The 23,835-nt window shown below is 43.3% G+C and overlaps 1 pseudogene; it reads left to right on the top strand.

Annotated features, from left to right (window-relative positions):
• The window catches only part of LOC120024008, a 151,004-nt pseudogene that overhangs the window by 40,779 nt on the left and 86,390 nt on the right, over positions 1–23,835 (top strand).

The following is a 23,835-nucleotide window of genomic DNA, read 5'->3' as shown; positions in this document are numbered from 1 at the left end:
GAATGCTGCCATCTATTCACGGTTTCTGGTTAGGGTAGGTTTTAACAGTTACAGTGGGTACAATTTTTCCTATACACTTCCTGATATACTCTGTCACCATATCAGTATATTTGTCTATTTTGTGCTTGGAGGCTACCCGGCACATATCCCAGTCCGCGTGATCAAAACAATCTTGAAGCGTGGATTCCGATTGGTCAGACCAGCGTTGAATAGTCCTTAGCACTGGTACTTCCTGTTTGATTTTCTGCCTATAGGAAGGGAGGAGCAAAATCGAGGTTAGAGCAGATTGGCCAAAGGGAGGGCGGGGGAGGGCCTTGTAGGCATCCTGGAAGTAGGAGTAGCAATGGTCGAGTGTTTTAGCAGCATGAGTACTACAGTCAATGTGTTGATAGACTTCGCTAATGTTTTCCTCAAATTTCCTTTGTAAAAATCCACAGCTACAATAAATGCGGCCTCAGGATATATGTGGTTTCCAGTTTACATAAAGTCCAGTGAAGTTATTTGAGGGCCATCATGGTATCGGCTTGAGGGGGAATATACACGGCCGTGACTATAACCGAAGAGAATTCTCTTGGGAGATAATACGGTTGGCATTTGATTGTCAGGTATTCTAGTTCGGGTGAACAAAAGGACATGAGTTCCTGTATGTTGTCACAATGAAACATACACCCCCACCCTTCTTCTTCCCAGAGAGATATTTATTCCTGTCTGTGTGATGAACTGAGAACCCAACTGGCTGAACGGACTCAGACAGTATATCCCGAGAAAGCCATGTTTCCATGAAACAGAGTATGTTACAATCCCTGATGTCTCTCTGGATGGAAATATTTTCCCTGAACTCGTCCACTTTATTATCCAGAGACTGAGAACAAGCAGTGGGTGGTGTGCGCACCTCTTGAGTCGGACTAAAAGTCTACTCCGAGTGCCCCTTTTCCGTCGGCTGAGTTTTGGAACAGCCTCTGGAATCAGTTCAATTGCCCTGGGGGATACGAACAAAGGATCTGGTTTGGGAAAGTCGTATTCCTGGTCGTAATGCTGGTAATCCTGGTGAGTTATCGTCGCTCTGATATCTGATATCCAAAAGTATCAGATATCAGATCACTTATAACTCACACAAAAACGAAATACTGCAAAGTTTCCTAAGAGCTTGAAGCACGGCAGCCATATCCGTCGGTGGCATTATCATGTGATATTTGAGTGACAAAAAAATTACAACAATAGCTATCTGGACATTTTTGACAAGCTCTGTAAGGTATGCAATAACTACCATGACAAGGTTCCAAGTTGAAAGCCGACCCCTCGCGGCCCCACAGTTTGGGAACCACTGCAATAAAAGACTGACTATGACACATGAAGACACTATTTACAATACACAAACATGGTAAGAATAAAATGCAATCCATAAGGGATTTGAATTGGCCCTGTAATGGGTAATGCTTTCATGTCCTCTTTTCCCCAGGTGAGATAAAGTATCTAGCCACTCAAGGCTACGGAAACCTGGCTTTGGCTGTGTGGGCATGCAAAATGAATGCCCGTTGTGATTTGTTGACAGAAGATCAGGATGATGGCATTTAAAAGTGTTGATTTTGCCAAGTGTTTATCTGTCAGTGCATGCAATGATTAATAATGTAAGATTCAACCAGAAAACAACAATCACCACCAGTTGTTACAGATTATGTTTGTTAGGAGAGTTTCTCTCAATGTGTGTTAGTCATACTTTATGAAATGTTAACGGCATCAGCTCAATGTTTTCACATTAGTTATTATTTTAATTGCTTTTATCTACTATGTGATATTGGGAGAGAGGGAACGTCTGTCCCAGGGGTGTGTGGGCTGTCACAGTGTGTGAGTGCCTGTATAGCACATCCTCCTCATCCAGATGCTCTCTCTGTGTGTGTGTGTGTGTGTGTGTGTGTGTGTGTGTGTGTGTGTGTGTGTGTGTGTGTGTGTGTGTGTGTGTGTGTGTGTGTGTGTGTGTGTGTGTGTGTTTGTGCTTGTGTGTGTACATCTTCCAGGAAAACGTGGCGGGGGAAAACTGTGACCACTGCAAGCTGGGTTTCCACCATCTCCTGGGTGAGCGTCTCCGCGGCTGCGAGAAGTGCAACTGTTCCGGCGTAGCTAGCAACTGCTCCGACTCCCACTGGACCTACAGTAATGTAAAAGACAACGCCAGGCCTCACTCTCTCATTTCCCCCCACTAACACAACTCATTAGTGCCTCCTGCCTGGTGTTGCGCTGCCTGCCGAGTTAAGTCTCTCCTAGCCGGCCTTATTAAATCAGGGTGCTGAGGGCTGGGCTGATGACAAGGTGGAGTGCAGGTGGAGGAACGAGGCATAGCCCCCCCCCCCCCCCCCCACACATCCATAAATACAGGCTGATTTATACTGCACAGCAAACTCTGACACGTTGACAGGATTAGGTGGGCGAGGGTCAGAGGGTGATGATCTGCAGAGGGGGATTGTGGATAAACAGGGGGTGCTGGGGGTGTATGGGTGTAGACAAGCAAGGGGGCGGCATGTAGCCTAGCAGTTAGAGTGTTGGGACAGTAATCGAAATGTCTCCGGTTTGAATCCCGAGCCGACAAGGTGAACAAAATATGTTGATGTGCCCATGAGCAAAGCATTTAACCCTAGTTGCTCCTGTAAGTCTCTCTGGACAAGAGTGCCTGCTAAATTACTAAATTGTAAAAAAAAATGGGGGAGGGCAGTAAAGACAGGCCTGTCACTGGATTACAGGGCCTGATTTACTGTGTAATACTGCATGTGACAGACAGCTAGGCATCTGTCTCTGCAATTAACCTGACCTTGAGTTCTCCCTTCAATCCACCATTTGCTTTAATCACTGTGTGTAGATGTGGGGTGGGGAGGTGTGTATAAGGGTGTAAATTTAATCTGTTTGTGGAAAAGACCATCTTCAACCTGTAATGACACAAAGGAATCAGCCATCGTCATTATCAGTGGAACAGTTAATCAGCCTGGGCCCTCAATGAACCTGTACCTATTTACCCTAATGAACCACTACATCTTTATCCCAATGAATCTGTACCTCTTTATCCTAATGAACGACTACATCTTTTTCCTAATGAATCTGTACCTCTTTATCCTAATGAACCACTACATCTTTATCCTAATGAATTTGTACCTATTTATCCTAATGAACGACTACATCTTTTTCCTAATGAATCTGTACCTCTTTATCCTAATGAACCACTACATCTTTATCCTAATGAATTTGTACCTATTTATCCTAATGAACCACTACATCTTTATCCTAATGAATCTGTACCTCTTTATCCTAATGAACCACTACATCTTTATCCTAATGAATTTGTACCCATTTATCCTAATGAACCACTACATCTTTATCCTAATGAATCTGTACCTATTTATCCTAATGAATCTGTACCTATTTATCCTAATGAACCTGTACCTCTCCATCCTAATGAACCTGTACCTCTCTATCCTAATGAACCTGTACCTCTACATCCTCACTCACACACACACACACACACACACACACACACACACACACACACACACACACACACACACACACACACACACACACACACACACACACACACAGAGAGAGAGATAATTGGCAGGACCACATAATCCACTTTCTAAAATATTTACAAGGTTAATCTAGAAAACAAGGCAACAAGGCAGCAAATGTACTTCATTCTACGGTTTAGGATATTCACTTGGCAGATCTAGAAAAAAAATGAGAGGGAAGAGAAAAAACATGTTAAAAAAAAAAAAACATGATCATACGCTGGCAAGGGGAAATGTCTAGTATAAATCGCAGGCTGCCAGACAGGAGTGTTCATGGTGATTTAAGGAAGAGGGAACACGAGGTGTGTCAAACCATGATGTATTTCCCTCTGCCTCGCACATAGAATATAAATCACAGAAAAATATCTCAACCAAAATCTGACTGTGGAATTTCTTTTTCTATATTTATCTCAACCCAGGAAGAGTCATCTCTGTGTTCATTGGAGGGGAAAAAATGGCAAATGAGTGTTTTGAGATTGGCATTGTTTTAAGAACAGTTGATGGCAATCTGTCCTACTGCATTGTAAAACTAGAAGCAGAATGTTTCAATATTTGAAGGGATAATTCCGTAACCTTTTGAGGGATACTATACTACACTTCATCCTCCATTATATGCTGCTTCCTTCTTGGCCAGCTCTCCTGTGCAAAAGAGACTTGGTGTCTTAATGGGCTTTTCCTGGTTAAATAAAGGTTAAATAAATAGAGTAATGGCTACGTAACACTGTCATAACAAGGACATAACATATGTCATAACCAGTCACAAGCTCTCTGTGTGCATTGATGAATATTTAAATCCTATCTGGTGTGATTCTGTTCAGGAGACATCCATGGCTGGCTGGTCCCTGACAGAGGCGGATGGGGAGGGGAAGGTGTGGCCCACCCCAAGCAGAGACTGCCCCCAGACACTCAGCATTAATAACCAGGAGTCCAGGAGACACCTTCCTGCTGTCTACTACTGAAACGCGCCTGGAGGGTACCTGGGCAACAAGGTCCGCACACAACAGCCCTCTTTCTCTCTCACATACACTCAAACGGGCACACACACAACTGTATTGTGCAGTCTTACATTGTCAATATACAAGGATGCTCTGGGCTCTGCTGTACTGAAGTATAACACAGCTGTTGTGGTCTTCTGTTGCATTCATTGTGTCTTTTGACAGATTATGTACTTTTGTACTCTGAAGTTGTACTATTTATTTATGGAGTTTATGCAAGGGCTTTTTGTATATTGTTTGTATATTAGTTTCTTATCTTTTCTCCTCATAGGCTTTGCATGTCTTCCCATCCCATTGTCTCTAACACATTCTATTCCCCCGCAGTGCATTCTGGGGGAAAACAATGTTTCGCTCCATGAACTCTGGAATAAGGTATTTTTCTCTAACAAAAGTCTTCAGGCATCAGGGTTTACTCTGCTCTCCCTAATGTCAAAAGGCACGTCATTATGAGCTTTATATAGGGGTCCACAGTAGCGAACTAACGTGTGTGCGTGTATGTGTGGCAGTCGAGCAGGATTTCAGTAAAAGGATCAGACACTGAAGCAGAGAATTATCTCATGCTAGCGTGGCGCTCAAAGCCCAACACAATTACTCCTGTACATCTGTGGTGCCATGTTTCATCCCATGAATTATCACCATTGTGACATGCATTAAAAGTGACTAATTTCTAATGAAAAAGAGAAATTGTTGAATTTCCTTCCAGCTCCTACCAAAAGTCTATGACTGCTCATGAGTCTCATTCTGTATGACATGGCAAAGGATGACTGACAGTTTTGGGCTTTATGTTTGGTTTATATATGTGGGGGAGGCTTGTTGCGGTTTACTATGTCCTTCCCTCTCGTTATAGCAAGCATAAATAAGTTCAGGAGTAAAAATGTGCTTGACAAGTCACATAATAAGTTCATGGACTTTGTATGAAATAATAGTGTTAACATGATTTTTGAATGACTACTTCATCTCTGTACCCCACATATTCAATTATCTGAATGTCCCTTTGAGCATGGTGAAGTTATTACTTACACTTTGGATGGTGTATCAATAGACCCAGTCACTACAAAGATACAGGCATTGCTGAAGAGGAAGGACTTTAACACAGTTACAGAGTTTAATGGCTGTGATAGGAGTAAATGGACGATGGATCAACAACATTGTAGTTACTCCACAATACTAACCTAAATTAGATAGTGAAAAGAAGGAAGCCTGTACAGAATAAAAAATATTCCAAAACATGCATCCTGTTTGCAATAAGGCACTAAAGTAACCTGCAAAAATGTGGCAAAGTAATTCACTTTGTGTCCTGAATACAAAGCGTTATGTTTGGGGCAAATCCAACACAACACATCACTGAGTACCACTCTTTAATATGTTCAAATATGGAGGTGGCTGCATCATGTTATGGGTTTGTCATTGGCTAGGACTAGGGAGTTTTTTAGGATAAAAGAAATGGAACAGAGCTAAGCACAGGCAAAATCCTAAAGAAAACCTGGTTCAGTCTGCTTTCCCACAGACACTGGGAGACAAATTCACCTTTCAGCAGGACAATAACCTAAAACACAAGGTCAAATGTACACTGGAGTTGCTTACCAAGACGACATTGAATGTTACTGAGTGGCCTAGTTACAGTTTTGACTTAAATCGGCTTACAAATCTATGGCAAGACTTGAACATGGCTGTCTAGCAATGATCAACAACCAACTTGACAGAGCTTGAATAATTAAAAAAAAAGAATAATGTACAAATATTCTACAATCCAGGTGTGCAAAGCTCTTAAAGACTTACCTAGAAAGAATCACAGCTGTAATCACTGCCAAAATTGATTCTAACATGTATTGACCCAGGATTTTGAATACTTATGTAAATGAGATATTTCTGTATGTATACTTTGTCATTATGGGGTATACTGTGTAGATGGGTGAGAAAAAAAATCTATGTAATCCATTTTGAATTCAGGCTGTAACACAACAAAATGTGGAATAAATCAAGGGCTACATGTATGAATACTTTTCTGAAAGCACTGTATACATTCACTTGTTCGACAATCAGCAAAAAAGTTGAATCTTAATTGTTGCCAAATTTTGTAAGTACTTCCTGACCACGCCCACCTCTGATGCTGACAGATTTACAGGAGACAGTAAAACCCATAAACCTGCATAAAAATCGCAGATGAACTTTTCTCTTCAGAAATCTCCACGTGTTGATTGACTATTGCCCCGGTGCCGAGGGCTGCCTCCTTGCCTTCCCTGGCCGAGCAAAGTGAAAGAAATAGCACCAATTACTGCAGCTGCCTCTTCACTGAGTTGTGTCCTATCACGGGTAATAGACTATTATGATGATAAATGAACCCATCTCGACAGCGCTTGCCTGAGTACACACTTCAGCACTTTCTCCCAGTGAGGAACGGAGCCATTACCACTCGTCTTCAGATTGACAAGGCCGACAGAGCAGCCTGCGCAGAGAGAACCAGCGCACAGGAGAATATGCATGGGTGGGTGCCAGTGATTGTTTTACCCATATGAATGTATTTATTTACTATGTGTGTTTGGCTTCCTTGGTTGTACGAGGTAGTCTTTTCTGGGGACCTATAGACTAGAGACTGAGAGAGTGCCACTTATAGGATGCTATCAGAGCTCTGAATAGACACTGTGCTCCTCTGTCCCACTTGAAAGTAGAGAGGAGGATATTTAGCCACTCCCAGCCTGTAGCTCCAGACTGCATGCTGTAGTTAACACTCTGTGATCGGGCCTCTATTCCCTCCACTCTGCAGGGGGAGAGGCTGCAGGGCACACACAGCCTTATTCCCAGGCTAGGCCACTTACGTAAATGCCCAATGAAGTGCAACAAGGAAGCCTCCAAAGTTTCCTCCTCATTCAGCGAATACTGGCGTAGATCATCTTTTGTTAATACAAATATAGCATTTTTAGCTTTGATAGAGCTCTATTATAAACATATTGGTTGCTTAGAAACAACTTAGTCCTGTGTGGCTCAGTTGGTAGAGCATGGCGCTTGCCACGCCAGGGTTGTAGGTTTTATTCTCACGGGGGACCAGGACAAAAATGTATGCACTCACTACTGTACGTCGCTCTGGATAAGAGGGTCTGCTAAATGACTAAAATGTATGCACTCACTACTGTACGTCGCTCTGGATAAGAGGGTCTGCTAAATGACAAAAATGTAATTGTCAGATGCTGTGTGTTTGCTTATACAGTACTTGACAAATATTTGAATGATACTCCAACCGTTTTAGTGAATTTCTTAGTTCTTATGATTTATCCCAAATACTTCCCAAAAACATGGTGGAAATGTTTCCATAAAGCACAGCAACATAAACACACGGTTACAGATGGACAAACAAGCAGGGAAATTCGTGCAGCTTTTGAGGCAGCATTAGCCTTTGTCCCAGATGTGTTCACTTTGGACCATCTCATTCGGGCCAGTAAAAGTGTTTCCCAGATGTGAGTTTTTCCAAGCCCTAGTTTTGGACCCCCACCATCACCCACTATGCACAAACAAAACAGGACCCCATTTTGGAGGCAGTCAGAGGCTCTGAGCAGAGCCCCCTCTTTGTAGCTGTCCTGTGAGTGGCCGGTGGGAAAACACACATTGATGCTTCCTGGATATTAAAGTCAACAGAGCTAGGGCCCAGGGCTCGTAATAGGGGAGCAGATGTGAGGATCCCGGTGTCATGGTGAGACTTGTTTTAAGAACCCAGTGGATGGATCGAAGGTCTGTTGTTTATTTTCTGAAATCTGGGCCCTGATCACCCCCTGCTTGCTCTCTCTACCACTCTCTATCTCTCTGTCTCTCTGGGCATATTTGGTGTGGGATGGCTAGCCGCTCTGGCTTTCTGTCTCTGTCCTAACACGGCCTCCCCTGTGATCTATAAAAGTGGATCCTAACTCCAGAGTCCTCTCTTCACAGGCCTCTCTTTATTTGTCCTATAACTCAATGTGTCCTCATGTAGCAAAAAAACACATTTTTATGATTGTTCAGAATCAGCCATGGTGCTCCAGTAGGATTGTGAGATATACAATTTTATCCTGGACAAAGAGATCCTACTGCGACGAAGATGGTTTATTGATGTGAGTGTCCTGATAGGAGTGTTTTTGATGCTACTAACAAGAGGATTAGATCTGTCTCATTAGTGGTGTGTCTGACGCTTGTTGTTGCTCCTTAACAAAAGGTTAGATTTTCCCTGCTCCTCCCACCCACAATGCACTTCACCTTCATAGACCAGCCCCTTTGTTCCACAAAGGTTGAGGTGTTTCCAGTGTGAACTGGATTTATGTGAGTTAAGAGGTTGTCATGACATTATATTAGGACCTGCAGTCTGTACATGACTCACTTTAGCCCTTGTTTATCTCGCTTCCTGTGTACAAACAAATAATGCTGTATTTCAACGCTTCTCTGCATTCATTTTGCCAGTGAACCATGGTTGGTTACAACGGGAACATTTTTATTAATCTATGTTGGTTGTCTGCACAGCTGTGCATGAGTCATATCACAATAACACATGCATAGACATCAATGATGCCAAAACACATGATGCCAAAACACACATTAAAAGAGCTCTGGCTCTGGTGCATGTGGCCCACTGCTGTTGCTGGTCTCCTAACCAGGGGGATGATGGTGCTGGTAAGGCCCTGAGTTTTCCCTGACCACATGATCTGACCTGGACAAACTGTTACGGACAGAGTTACAGCCTAGGTAGGTCACATGCTCTGACCTGGACAAACTGTTACAGACTATGCAGGTCACATGATCTGACCTGGACAAACTATTACAGACCAGGCAGGTCACATGGTCAGTGAAAACTTGGGGCACCTCTGATAAGTGATGTGTGAGAAGTGATTTGCCCTCCATGTCTTAGTCAAAGGTTCTCCATGGTCGGAAAACAACAGGGCCTTTTCATTGAACACATCAGCACCCCCAGAGCTCCCTGTTATAGCCTCAGCAGGGGGCCAGGAGATAGAGCGGCTCAATAGCACCAAGATGAGAGGGCCCCTTTCTAGCAGGAAAAACACAACACACATGTCTGCTTTGTTTGGGGAGCTGGAGCAGCCAGAGTAGAACATAGGAAACATAGAGAGAGAACAAAGACAGATAGACAAATCCAAAGGAGGCGGGGGAGGATAGGCTGTCCTAGATCTGAGAATGTGTGCTCAACTGTACCAGACAGACATTTTGGGAATGCAGTCATCATTCGAAGCAATCACACACTCCTAGTTGTGGCAACTAGACATCCTAATCTTCAAGAGCCCAGTGCCTGTAAAACTGTGTCCATCTTTAAGGATCTTTGTTTAAAAGCTGTTTGTAATGCATCTGGCTAGTACAGCCTCTTCAGTATTACTCCCAGGCATGGAAGTGTGCCACTATAAAACCTGTCCCTTAACGCTCATTACACACCGCTCGTAATGTCACCGAAGAGGTGTGGAGATTGGTTGGTGGTGTTGGGTCATTTCATACTCCACTGAGATTTAAAGGGGACTCTTGATCATTTTCAACTTTATATCCCGGTTTACTAATACAATAACTCCTATAACCCTCACTATACACGCACTGCATGCCTAATGTCAGTCCTTGTCTTCACATGCTATTACATTGTAAACGTTCCTTTGATGGTGGTAACCCTTTTTCTTCTATGCAGTGCAAGTTAGCATATTGTAATGTATAATGTGACAGGTTATTTAAAATGTTGACTTGTGTTTGTTTACAGCTCTCCGCCTATGGAGGAAGTCTCATATGATATGAGTTTCATATGACGTTGGGGAGAAAGACCAGGACATCAGGGTTAACTCTGCTCCTAATGTCATCATAGGGGTAAGTGTATGTAGCCTCATAAGTATGGACATATAACTACACTGAACAAAAATATAAATGCAACATGCAACAATTTCAAATATTTTACTTAGTTACAGTTCATATAAGGAAATAAGTCAATTGAAATGAATTCATTAGGCCCTAATCTATGGATTTCACATGATTGGGAATACAGATATATGCGTCTGTTGGTCACAGATACCTTAAAAAAAGGTAGGGGAGTGGATCAGAAAACCAGTCACTATCTGGTGTGACCACCATTTGTCTCAAGTAGCATGACACATCTCCTTCACATAGAGTTGATCAGGCTGCTTATTGTAGTCTGTGGAATGTTGTCCCACTCCTCTTCAATGGCTGTGCGAAGTTGCTGGATATTGACGGGAACTGGAACGTGCGGTCGTAAATGTCGACCCAGAGCATCCCAAACATGCTCAATGGGTGAAATGTCTGGTGAGTATGCAGGCCATGGAAAAACTGGGACATTTTCAGATTCCAGGACAGATCCTTGGAGTTGTGCATTATCATGCTGAAACACAGGGTGATGGCAGCGGATGAATGGCACGACAATGGGCCTCAGGATCTCGTCACTGTATCTCTGGGCATTCAAATTGCCATTGATAAAATGCAATTGTGTTCATTGTCCGTAGCTTATGCATGCCCATACCATAACCCCACCGCCACCATGGGGCACTCTGTTCACAACGTTGACATCAGCAGACCACTCGCCCATACGACGCTATACATGCTGTCTGCCATCTGCCATCTGCCCAGTACAGTTGAAACCGGAAATCATCCGTGAAGAGCACACTTCTCCAGCGTGCCATTGGCCATCGGAGGTAAGCATTTGCCCACTGAAGTTGGTTACGACACCGAACTGCAGTCAGGTCAAGACCCTTGTCAAATATGCCCAGAGAGACAACGAGCATGCAGATGAGCTTCCCTGAGACAGTTTCTGACAGTTTGTGCAGAAATTATTTGGTTGTGCAAACTCACAGTTTCATCAGCTGTCTGGGTGGCTGGTCTCAGATGATCCTGCAGGTTAAGAAGCCGGATGTGGAGTCCTGGGCTGGCATGGTTACATGTGGTCTGCGGTTGGACGTTAATTCTCGTAAATTCTCTAAAACGATGTTGGAGGCAGCTTATGGTAGAGAAATTATCATTAAATTAATTCGAACATCTCTGAAGAGACCTGAAAATAGCTGTGTAGCAACGCTTCCAATCCAACCTGACAGAGCTTGAGAGGATCTTCAGAGAAGAATTGGAGAAAGTCCCCAAATACTGGTGTCAAATCAAATCAAATCAAATTGTATTTGTCACATGCAAATACATGTGGTGTAGACCTTACAGTGAAATGCTTACTTACAAGCCCTTAACCAACAATGCAGTTTTAAGAAAATACCCCCCCAAAAAAGTAAGAGATAAGAAAAACAAATGATTAAAGAGCAGCAGTAAATAACAATAGTGGGGCTATATATAGGGGATACTTGTACAGACTCAATGTGTCGATGTGCGGGGGCACCGGTGTCGAGGTAATTGAGGTAAATATGTACATGCAGGTAGGGTTATTAAAGTGGCTATGCATAGATAATAACAGAGAGTAGTAGCAGCAGCATGGGGGGGGTGCAAATAGTCTGGGTAGCCATTTGATTAGCTGTTCCGGAGTCTTATGGCTTGGGGGTAGAAGCTGTTTAGAAGCCTCTTGGACCTAGACTTGACACTCCAGTACCACTGCCGTGCAGTAGCAGAGAGAAGTCTATGACTAGGGTGGCTGGAGTCTTTGACAATTTTTAGGGCCTTCCTCTGACACCGCCTGGTATAGAGGTCCTGGATGGCAGGAAGCTTGGCCCCAGTGATGTACTGAGCCATGCGCACTACCCTCCGTAGTGCCTTGTGGTCGGAGACCGAGAAGTTGCCATACCAGGCAGTGATGCAACCAGTCAGGATGCTCTCGATGGTGCAGCTGTAGAAACCTTTGAGGATCTGAGGACCCATGCAAAATCTTTTCAGTTTCCTGAGGGGCAATAGGTTTTGTCGTGCCCTCTTCACGACTGTCTTGGTGTGCTTGGACCATGTTAGTTTGTTGGTGATGTGGACGCCAAAGAACTTGAAGCTCTCAACCTGCCCCACTACAGCCCTGTCGATGAGAATGGGGGTGTGCTCGGTCCTCCTTTTCCTGTAGTCCACAGTCATCTCCTTTATCTTGATCACGCTGAGGGAGAGGTTGTTGTCCTTGCACCACACGGTCAGGTCTCTGACCTCCTCCCTGTAGGCTGTCTCATCGTTGTCGGTGATCAGGCTGACTGTTGTGTCATCAGCAGACTTAATGATGGTGTTGGAGTTGTGCCTGGCCGTGCAGTCATGAGTGAACAGGGAGTACAGGAGGGGGGAGGGGACAATGAATAGCATTCTCACATAGGTGTTCCTTTTGTCCAGGTGGGAAAGGGCAGTGTGGAGTGCAATAGAGATTGCATAATCTGTGGATCAGTTGTTGCGGTATGCAAATTGCAGTGGGTCTAGGGTTTCTGGGATAATGGTGTTGATGTGAGCCATGACCAGCCTTTCAAAGCATTTCATGGCTACAGACGTGAGTGCTACGGGTCGGTAGTCATTTAGGCAGGTTACCTTAGTGTTCTAGGGCACAGGGACTATGGTGGTCTGCTTGAAACATGTTGGTATTACAGACTCAGACAGGGAGAGGTTGAAAATGAAACCAAGCCATGAGCAATGTGTGCCAAGCTTGTAGCGTCATACCCAAGAAGACTCAAGACTGTCATCGCTGCCAAAGGTGCTTCAACAAAGTACTGAGTAAAGGGTCTGAGTACTTATGTAAATGTGACATTTTAGTTCATTTATGAAATAGCAATTATTTTTTTTTTAACTGTTTTTGTTTTGTCATTATGGGTATTGTGTGTAGCTTGATCAGGGGAAAAAACAATTGAATCCTTTTTAGAATAAGGCTGTAACGTAACTAAATGTGGAAAGGTCAAGGGATCTGAATACTTTCCAAAGGCACTGTACATTAGGTTAGGTGCCAACAAGAACTCATTCATAGAGCAAGTGCTAAAATAGAGAATGTTGGTCCAAGTAATGTTCAACCTGATTGGCCCAGACTGATCATGAGACATGTCCCTCTGCAGTTCTAAAGATCCTTTTATCTTTTGTTGAAGTTCACACCAGACATGTCTGAATGATATGTCTGGTTTCATGAAAAAAAGGTTTGGCACAAAACTATGTGTTGTAAATTGTGTTTGTGTGTGTGTGTGTTCAGTGTGTGCGTACACATCTCTGTGTCTGTATGTGCTCCTAGGTATTAGACAGCATCTGTCTGTCATTAGCTGATCCTCCAAAAATGAGCTCAGATTAGTAGTGCTGCAGTCTTTTGTGTCCCATATGCAGTCTTACACATTCCTGCTGGTCCCCATGGCAGAGCTCTATCTTTTTCACACAGGGTAACTTAAATGAAGAGGTTACTCAGAGAAGAAGGCTAGGGTGGAATAGTGCGAGACAAAATGTATGTTTGGATATCTACAAAGTCGTTTACCGAAATCGATACAAGCTTGAGAATAAGACAAGAATGAGTTCTTCGAAGTGACGATTCTTCATCAAATTAGGCATGGAGGATGTTTCTCAGAGTAGTCTTTAATGCTTTTTACAAGTGCTCTGTTGACAAAGCTGTATCATCCAACATGACAGCAATGGATGCATGTATATTTTTTATAATATAACCGTATAACAAACACTGTTCATTAACATGAACATATAGTGGTCCCCAGAGAGGTTTGCATCTAGTCAGTTGGTCTAGCTCCATACTATACCATGCCTCTGCATTCATTTGTGCAGCGCTCAGAAGATAAACTACATGATCAAATGTGGACATCTGCTCATCGAACATCTCATTCCAACATCTCATTCCAAAATCATGGGCATTAATATGGAGTTGGTCCCCCATTTGTTGCTATAACAGCCTCCACTCTACTGGGAAGGCTTTCCACTAGATGTTGGAACATTGCTGCAGGGACTTGCTTCCATTCAGCCACGAGCATTAGTGAGGTCGGGGCACTGACTTTGGGAGGTTAGGCCTGGCTCACAGTTGGCGTTCCAATTCATCCCAAAGGTGTTCAATGGGGTTGAGGTCAGGGTTCTGTGCAGGCAAGTCAAGTTCTTCTACACCGATCTTGACAAACCATTTCTATATGGACACTTTGTGCACGGGGGCATAGTCATGCTGAAACAAGAAAGGGCCTTCCCCAAACTGGTGCCACAAAGTTGGAAGCACAGAATCGTCTAGAATGTCATTGTATGCTGTAGCATTAAGATTTCCCTTCACTGGAACTAAGGGGCCTAGCATTGGGGTAGGTAGCGTTCTCCTGGCATCCGCCAAACCAGATGGTGAAGCTTGATTCATCACCCCAGAGAATGCGTTTCCACTGCTGCAGAGTCCAATGGCGACGAGCTTTACACCACTCCAGCAGACGCTTGGCATTGCACATGGTGACCTTAGGCTTTTGTGCGGCTGCTCGGCCATGGAAACAGTTCTTGTGCTGACGTTGCTTCCAGAGGCAGTTTGGAACTCGGTAGTTATTTTTAGCAATCGGCTGTCCCGTTCTGTGTGCTTGTGTGGCCTACCACTTCACGGCTAAGTCTTCGTTGCTGCTAGACGTTTCCATTTCATAATAACAGCACTTACAGTTGACCGAGGTAGCTCTAGCAGGGCCGAAATTTGACAAACTGACTTGTTGAAAAGGTGGCATTCTATGACAGTGCCACGTTGAAAGTCACTGAGCTCTTCAGTAAGACCATTCTACTGCCAATGATTGTCTATGGAGATTGCATGGCTGTGTGCTCGATTTTATACACCTGTCAGCAACGGGTGTGGCTGAAATAGCCAAATCCACTAATTTGAAGGGGTGTCCACATACACTATATATACACAAAAGTATCTCACAACAAAGGCTTTCTGATGCCTATCCGATTGTCACAAAAAAGGATTTGTTTCATTTGATTAATATAGGTATGGGGGTCCCAAACGCACGCTTCTCTGACAAAAGGCCTGCTTCATTATCTGCTCCTCACTGGTGAAACGGTCAATAACTGTGTTTTATTGTCGCTCACACAACTTTGTCGAAGCGGTGTGCGAAGCAATTCAATTATTTATTTTAGCGTTGTTTAGTCATTCCTGACATAGAGGAGATGACCGGCGGTGACCTTGGGAGTGATGCGCAACACGCACTCTTTCTCTGTCGTCCGTTCTCTCTGTCGTCCGTTCTCTCTGTCATCTTGGGCTATTACGCTAGCGAGGTGTCCTTCTATTGACCCTCCATCGTGGACCAGCGGTTCATCTGTCGTCGTTTTCATCTTCAGTCAGCCGAGTGCGGTGAGAGGATTCCTTCGCTGTCTTTTATTTCTGTGTGTGATCCATGAGGAATGTGTTGAGGTTTTCTCCCTGTGCTCTTAATAAAGGGATACACACACACACACACACACACACACACACACACACACACACACACACACACACACACACACACACACACACACACACACACACACACACACACACACACACACACACACACATACAGATGATGGCATTCAAAACCCAGACGCAGCCACACAAATGCGATGTGACATTGATATGTATGTCCTCTTGCCCTCTTTACAAAAGCTGGAGAACTCAGATCATGATTACATCCTTTGAGTTTATCCTGAATAAGCAAGAGAGCCTGCTCTCTAGTGCAATCAGTGATCAAATGCTCTTCTAACAACTCAATGTCAACCTTTTTCAATCCAAAATATGCTATGTTTACTGATTTGGTGGATGATTTTTGAGGAGGTGGGTCAGAGAGATCCCTCTTCAGCTTCAGTGTGTATTTGTTATACTGGTGTTCGCACATGACTGTTTGAATTATGAGTCTGAGGGAGCGATTGCCAGCCACATTAGTGTCAGATGACAGACACCTAAGCTTAGTCACTGGGTTTTATTCATATATTGCAGAGAGGAGAGCACTTGTCCTATGTGAGATGGGGGAGGAGCCTGGATGTATGACAGGTCATTATTGATAGTTAAACACTGCTTTGCATGTAGACATTATTCAGTGCAAATAAAGTGGCCGTTGCCCATAAATTGTAATTTCCCAACAGCCACTTGAATAGTAAATACGCAGGCGGGATGAATAACATCTGATAATCCTCCCTGATGATTCACACCATTGTGTTTAAAGACTTTACCCTTAAAGTTTACCTGGCAATGCTTCCATTAGCTGTACTCTATCAGCAGACTCTCTCTCTCTCTCTCTCTCTCTCTCTCTCTCTCTCTCTCTCTCTCTCTCTCTCTCTCTCTCTCTCTCTCTCTCTCTCTCTCTCTCTCTCTCTCTCTCTCTCTCTCTCTCTCTCTCTCTCTCTCTCTCTCTCTCTCTCTCTCTCTCTCTCTCTCTCTCTCTCTCTCTCTCTCTCTCTCTCTCTCTCTCTCTCTCTCTCTCTCTCTCTCACACACACACACTCACTCACTCACTCACTCACTCACTCACTCACTCACTCACTCACTCACTCACTCACTCACTCACTCACTCACTCACTCACTCACTCACTCACTCACTCACTCACTCACTCACTCACTCACTCACTCACTCACTCACTCACTCACTCACTCACTCACTCACTCACTCACTCACTCACTCACTCACTCACTCACTCACTCACTCACTCACACACACACACACACACACACACACACACACAGATTTTTCTATTTCCTTTGAGCTCACACCTACACATAAATTACTATGCTTACATTGACAATAACTCACACACTTATTGAGTCGATGGGCAATCTGGTCAAAGACAAGTTTCATATTAGGAAATGTCACTCTTTATACAATTTATCTATTCATGGTGTCTCAGAATAGAATATTATTCATATGTGACACCCATGCTTCATTTATGGCCAATATTGACAGCCAGAGCCAAGACTTAGCATTCTGGCATGTGGCGACAAAATACATGCACCAACATGGATGCTGTCTCTCAAATGAGGGGCGGAAAAAGAGAGAAAACTGACATGTATCATTCATGTTTTTACCTGTAACTCTGGATCTTTTTGTATCGGTCAGTTATTTTATGTATATAAAATAATTGCATACTGGTATTTTCTACAAGGGACAGTACCTATACACCCTTCTTGTGTGTGTTCAATAAAAAACATTTCAGCAACAAGACCAACATTTTCATCTCTCGCAGGGCAGCGGGATAAAAATGATTGACAGTCGATTCAGTCTGCTGGTGTACCCTTTTTCGGAGAGCACAAAGATGATTGTGCTCTACCCTGACCACTTTGAGAATCAGGAAACAGGCCTCCTGTCAGCATGAGGGACTTCATGATGGCTCTAACTAATGTGAGCAGCCTCCTCCTCAGAGCCTCACACAGCAATGAGCGGGTCGCCATCTACAGGTAACCATACACACTGCACCCTCCTCTGTTCTATTCCACACTGATCTGATACTGCATCTGCTTTTTGGCACAAGAAGCCAAAATCAGCTGGGGTTTTCTGTGGTTGATGTTATCTGTATGTTAAAGAGGGCATCGTTATGAGGTCTGGCATGACATATTGAAGAATTGCTTGGCATTATTAGATCTTTGTTTTTGTGTTCTGTGGTCATGTTTTACAACGGTTGATTTAGTGTGAACTGGATTATTTTTATGTTGCCATAAACCACCGCTTTTCTAATAATGCTTTTGTGCTGTTGGTGTGACTATCCTGTCCTGACCAGGCTCCATTCTGTCAGTCTGGAGGTGGCCAGTGAGTTTTCCAGAAGATGGCCAATGCCGTGTAGATGTGTCACTGTCCTCCAGGATACGGTAGAACGTCTTGTGAAGTAAATCACAGTTTTCATTTCACTCGTTTTTTAAAATGTTTTCCTCAGGACAGCAAAAAAATGAAGAGAAAAATGGTTGTGTGAGAGTGGCTCTGCTGGTGTGTCGTTGTCACTTCCGCTAATTGTAAAGTGTGTGTGGTTTGTCGGTTTGGATGTGTGTGTGTGTATGCATGCTTACGCGAGTGTGTCCGTAGGTGACTTGTAAGTGTAAAGAGAAGCTGGCGTACAGGTACAAATACAAAGAAGTTTTTGCTATTGCAGCAATCTGTACTCTCGGTTAAAAACGGTATTTTCTATTTAAAAAAGCGATGGGTATTGATTTCGGCATGTGGCGTTTTGTGCTGACTCAAGCAAATGTGTGTGTGCGGGGGAGGGAGAGGGGGAATGAAATAGAATGCACGGTTATCATCAAGTCTTTATAGGCGATGGAGAGGGAGGGAGCGCTAGATGTGACCTCAATGAATAACAGCGGTGGCATTCTGTGAAGTGTGCAGGGCTCCTGGCTCAGTACTAATCCTTTCTCCCTCAGCAAAACCATTAAACGCCCAGAGAACTAAGAAAAATGCTGCTTGAGGTTTCATATCCCAAAATCCAACAGCATAACCTTTCTAGAAAGGGTAAAGCGGAGGTAAATCCTCATAGTATTCGTATTGGTGATTGTTTTATACTCTCTTCACCCAATGCCCAGGGGTCTAATATCTATCTATTTATACAGTATAGTATGTGTTGGTTTTTAGGTCCTTCGTACTTTTCTCTTGTGCTTTGTCTCTGTCCTTATCCTTTGAGAAAAACATCCTGGCTGTTCTATGCTCACCATTGTGCTCTTCCTGTATGTAGGCGTTGCTTCAACTAAACAAGTCTTCCTGTATGTAGGCGTTGCTTCAACTAAACAAGTCTTCCTGTATGTAGGTATTGCTTTAACTAAACAAGTCTTCCTGTATGTAGGTATTGCTTTAACTAAACAAGTCTTTAGTTAATTATTGTGAGTGTTTTCACCTTCTCCTACATTGTCCCTTCTCTTTCTTCCTCTCTGCAGAGGTATAACAGGGTAACACTTCTTGTTAACAACAAAGTCAGTATAGAGGGAAAGTGCAGAGCGAGACGAAAAACAGGGCATGTTTGTTATTGTTGTCATTCTCTGTCTTGTTGTTTTTAGCCTTATGAGAGCATTTTTGGAGCGATGCCTGACAGTGTGTCCGATCTGTGTCCACGAGAGCATTGAACAACACAGTAGCAACGGAGAGTTGACAAAATGACAGAGAAAGGCATTTATTTTCAATGCTATTGTGAAGCTTGTGCATCCCCCGTTCTCCTACTTGAAATTCAAACTAATGTTTTGCTTTTGGATTTGTGTGTGTACCTACTCAGATAAAAACAGTCATTGTTTTACCTCAAGTTGCTTACCCCAATTAATGCTATTCATTTAAAATTCACTGAAGATGTGTTTAAATTAGTTGTTTTGAAGATCTGAATGTAGCATTTCAAATTCAAATGTAGTCTTACTATTCCTGATGCATTTCTAAACTGACAGAATGATGTTACAATTTTCGCTCCAACTGCAGAAAGCACTTAGTTCAGCAACATTGATGTATTAATTACGTCTTTGTAGGACTAATTACAAACCGTAAACAACTTATGAGGCGAGACAATTAAACTCACTGGCAATTTTTTTTTTCATTTATTAATTTGGTTTTTCCCCTGTAGCTTGGAGACAGTTGATTTGTTCTTACACTGTTGGCTTTTTATTGATCTACAAATTGGTATCTTTAAACTGTCAAGATTCTGTACTCGTATTTTCATTGTCTAACAATGATATGCCTTGGTGACTGTTTGTGTTGCAGATGTGTTCGTCTGGGCATTGCAGGGTTAATAGCAGTGTTTTCAAAGGAGTTTGTGAACCTTGCAACTGCCACGGCCATGCCACACAATGTATGACATCACTGGACAATGCTTAGTAAGTAGGGGTGGGGGGGGATGAGGAAAGATGTTGAGACTTCACATGAACACTAAATCGGACCTTCTACACTGTATTTTCACATTTCATTTTTTTTTGATATTACATTGACTATCTAACACATAGGGACTAGTTCCTTTCAGGCACAGGGGTTTGAGATCTCAGAACTGCATTCCACTGAGTTACTTAAACATGTTCCTTCCTTCCTCTTTACCAGTGGACACAACCCCTGATATCACCACTTGGAAATGTATAATAATTATGTTATTTTCTTACGTGTAATGCTCCAAGTGTTGTTAATCTCACCCTTGGTAAGTGTACTATTACCACTGTTAAACCCTAATAGCAGTGATTTTAACCTCTCTGGGATAGCGGGACGCTTGTGTCCCACCTGGCCAATAGCCAGGGAAAATGTAGAGCGCCAAATTCAAAAAAATTATATAAAATCAAACTTTCATTAAATCACACATATAAGATACCAAATTAAAGCTACACTCGTTGTGAATCCAGCCAACGTGTCAGATTTCAAAAAGGCTTTTCGGCGAAAGCATAAGATGCTATTATCTGATGATAGCACAATGTCAACAAAGAGAGTGTAGCATATTTCAACCATGCCGGTACTACTCAAAACGCAGATATAAAATATAAAACATGCATTACCTTTGACAAGATTATTTTGTTGGCACTCCAATATGTCCCATAAACATCACAAATTGTCCTTTTGTTCGATTAATTCCGTCCATATATATCCAAATTGTCCATATATTTGGCGCGGTGGATCCAGAAAAAAACAGCTTCCAATTTGCGCAAAGTCACTACAAAATATCTAAAAAATTACCTCTAAACTTTGCCAAAACATTTCAAAGTACTTTTGTAATACAACTTAAGGTATTTGTAAACGTTAATAATCGATCAAATTGAAGACGGGTCTATCTGTTTTCAATACAGGAGATCAACAAACAAACGCTAAATTTTTTAGTCTTGCGCAACTCTCAAACAGTACACAAGACGTTACTCTACTTCCTGAGGGCCTTCTTCTTCATTGCACAAATGAATAACCTCAACCTATTTCCCAAGACTGGTGACATCCAGTGGAAGCAGTAGGAACTGAGAACAGAGTGATTAGAAATCTGGCCTCCCAAAACTCATTGAACAGACAGTGACTTAAAAAATAAATAAAATAATAATGGTTAGTCCTCAGGGTTTTGCCTGCTACATAAGTTCTGTTATACTTACAGATATGATTCAAACAGTTTTAGAAACTTCAGAGTGTTTTCTATCCAAATCTACTAATAATATGCATATCTTATATTCTGGGGATGAGTAGAACGAAGTTGAAATTGGGCACGCTATTTTTCCCAAAGTGAAAACACTGCCCCCTATCCTAGAGAAGTTTTAATGAGGATATCAGAACTCAGGATAAGACCCAGACGCAGACAGCTAGAATCACAGATGTTTATTGACCCAAACAGGGGGCAGGCAAACACAGGTCAAGGGCAGGCAGAGGTCCGTAATCCAGGGCAGAGTCAATATGGTACAGAAAAGCAGGCAGGCTCGGGGTCAGGGCAGGCAGAGGTTCGTAATCGGGTCTGAGTTTATGCTGCAGTAGTTTATGTGTCGGGGGGCTAGGGTCAGTTGGTTATATCTGGAGTACTTCTCCTGTCTTATCCGGTGTCCTGTGTGAATTTAAGTATGCTCTCTCTAATTCTCTCCTTCTCTCTTTCTCTCTCTCTCTCGGAGGACCTGAGCCCTAGGACCATGCGTCAGGACTACCGGGCATGATGACTCCTTGCTGTCCCCAGTCCACCTGGCCTTGCTGCTGTTCCAGTTTCAACTGTTCTGCCTGCGGCTATGGAACCCTGACCTGTCCACCGGACGTGCTACCTGTCCCAGACCTGCTGTTTTCAACTCTCTAGAGACCGCAGGAGCGGTAGAGATACTCTTAATGATCGGCTATGAAAAGCCAACTGACATTTACTCCTGATTATTATTTGACCATGTTGGTCATTTATGAACATTTGAACATCTTGGCCATGTTCTGTTATAATCTCCACCCGGCACAGCCAGAAGAGGACTGGCCACCCCTCATAGCCTGGTTCCTCTCTAGGTTTCTTCCTAGGTTTTGGCCTTTCGAGGGAGTTTTTCCTAGCCACCGTGCTTCTACACCTGCATTGCTTGCTGTTTGGGGTTTTAGGCTGGGTTTCTGTACAGCACTTCGAGATATTAGCTGATGTACGAAGGGCTATATAAAATAAACTTGATTGATTGATTGAGTCAGGTAGGTACAGAACGGCAGCCAGGCTCGGGGTCAGGGCAGGCAGAATGGTCAGAACCGGGGCAACTAGGAAACAGAAACTTGAGAAAGCAGGAAGACGGGAAAACACGCTGGTAAGACCTAACAAGACAAGACGAATTGGCAACAGACAAACAGAGAACACAGGTATAATGCACATGGGATAATAGGGAAGATGGGCGACACCTGGAGGGGGGTGGAGACAAGGACAAAGACAGGTGAAACAGATCAGGCTGTGGCCCCCACCTGAAGAGACTTGCTGGTTGGACCCTAACCAGGATCAACTTTGCTATCGTATTGACTTTCTGCTCCCTCTTTTCATCTCAGCCTGTGTTATGATCAGGGCTTTAGAGGTAGAGACATATCTCACCCTGTAGCCTGTGGAGTTTTTCATGACTCTGTGTTCAGATAGACTTGAGTTGTGTGGATGGCTGTGTCCCCGGGGCCGGAGGCCAGCCTCAGCTGTCTGTCTGTCCACATCCTGACAGCTAGCTAGCACTCTCTGACCTCTGTACACCCTCACCTCTCTCAGCTTCCCCCTCGACGCTACCTTCAGACATCAGACTAGACCTGCTTCAGTATAAAACAGACATTCTGCTAGAACAGTGATGGGATGTTTTATTATATATAGGCTATGAGCAATTGGAAGGGAGATGTTGATGGGATGTTTATTTATTTATTTATTTTTATTTATTTATTTAAACCATTATTTAAGCAGGGAAGTCCCATTGAGACAAAAGTCTGTATTTCACAAAAATGCACCAAATTCAAAATACATAAATGATAAGGAAGCAGTGATACAAATTACACAAATATAGGCATGAACATGAGAAATACAACAATACAAAAATACAAACGATAAAAAACACATACATTCGCCTGAAAAGATTTATCAATAAGCTAAAATACAGAAAGGCACTAGTCCAATCGTAGGAAATTCAGAAATGTACCACAAGTATGCAGCGCATAAAAACTAAGGGCTGTTTTACCTAAACCGATAGGACAGAAGGAATTTCAATAGTTAGCCATTCCTGTGAATGCGTAAGGTATTCGGTACTTCTGTAGGTTAGGAGCGTTACTGTGTCAGGTGTGGTGTCTATGATCGACTAATCCCCTGAGACCTACCGCTGTCTCCTCCAAAGGCCGGTTGGTGCCTGTGAATGATGCCATGATGTTGAGTTAAACCCTGGTCGAGAATGCCCTCCTCCTGCTAGGTAGAGTGCCCTCCTCCAGCTAGGTAGTGTGCACTGCTCCTGCTGGGTAGAGAGCCCTCCTACTGCTAGGTAGAGTGCCCTCCTCCAGCTAGGTAGTGTGCACTGCTCCTGCTAGGTAGAGTGCCTTCCTCCTGGT

Source organism: Salvelinus namaycush, chromosome 29 (genome assembly GCF_016432855.1).
Source record: "Salvelinus namaycush isolate Seneca chromosome 29, SaNama_1.0, whole genome shotgun sequence".
Lineage (NCBI taxonomy): Eukaryota > Metazoa > Chordata > Actinopteri > Salmoniformes > Salmonidae > Salvelinus > Salvelinus namaycush.
Note: the sequence above shows the minus strand (reverse complement) of the source record. Positions and strands in the feature narration are given on the sequence as shown.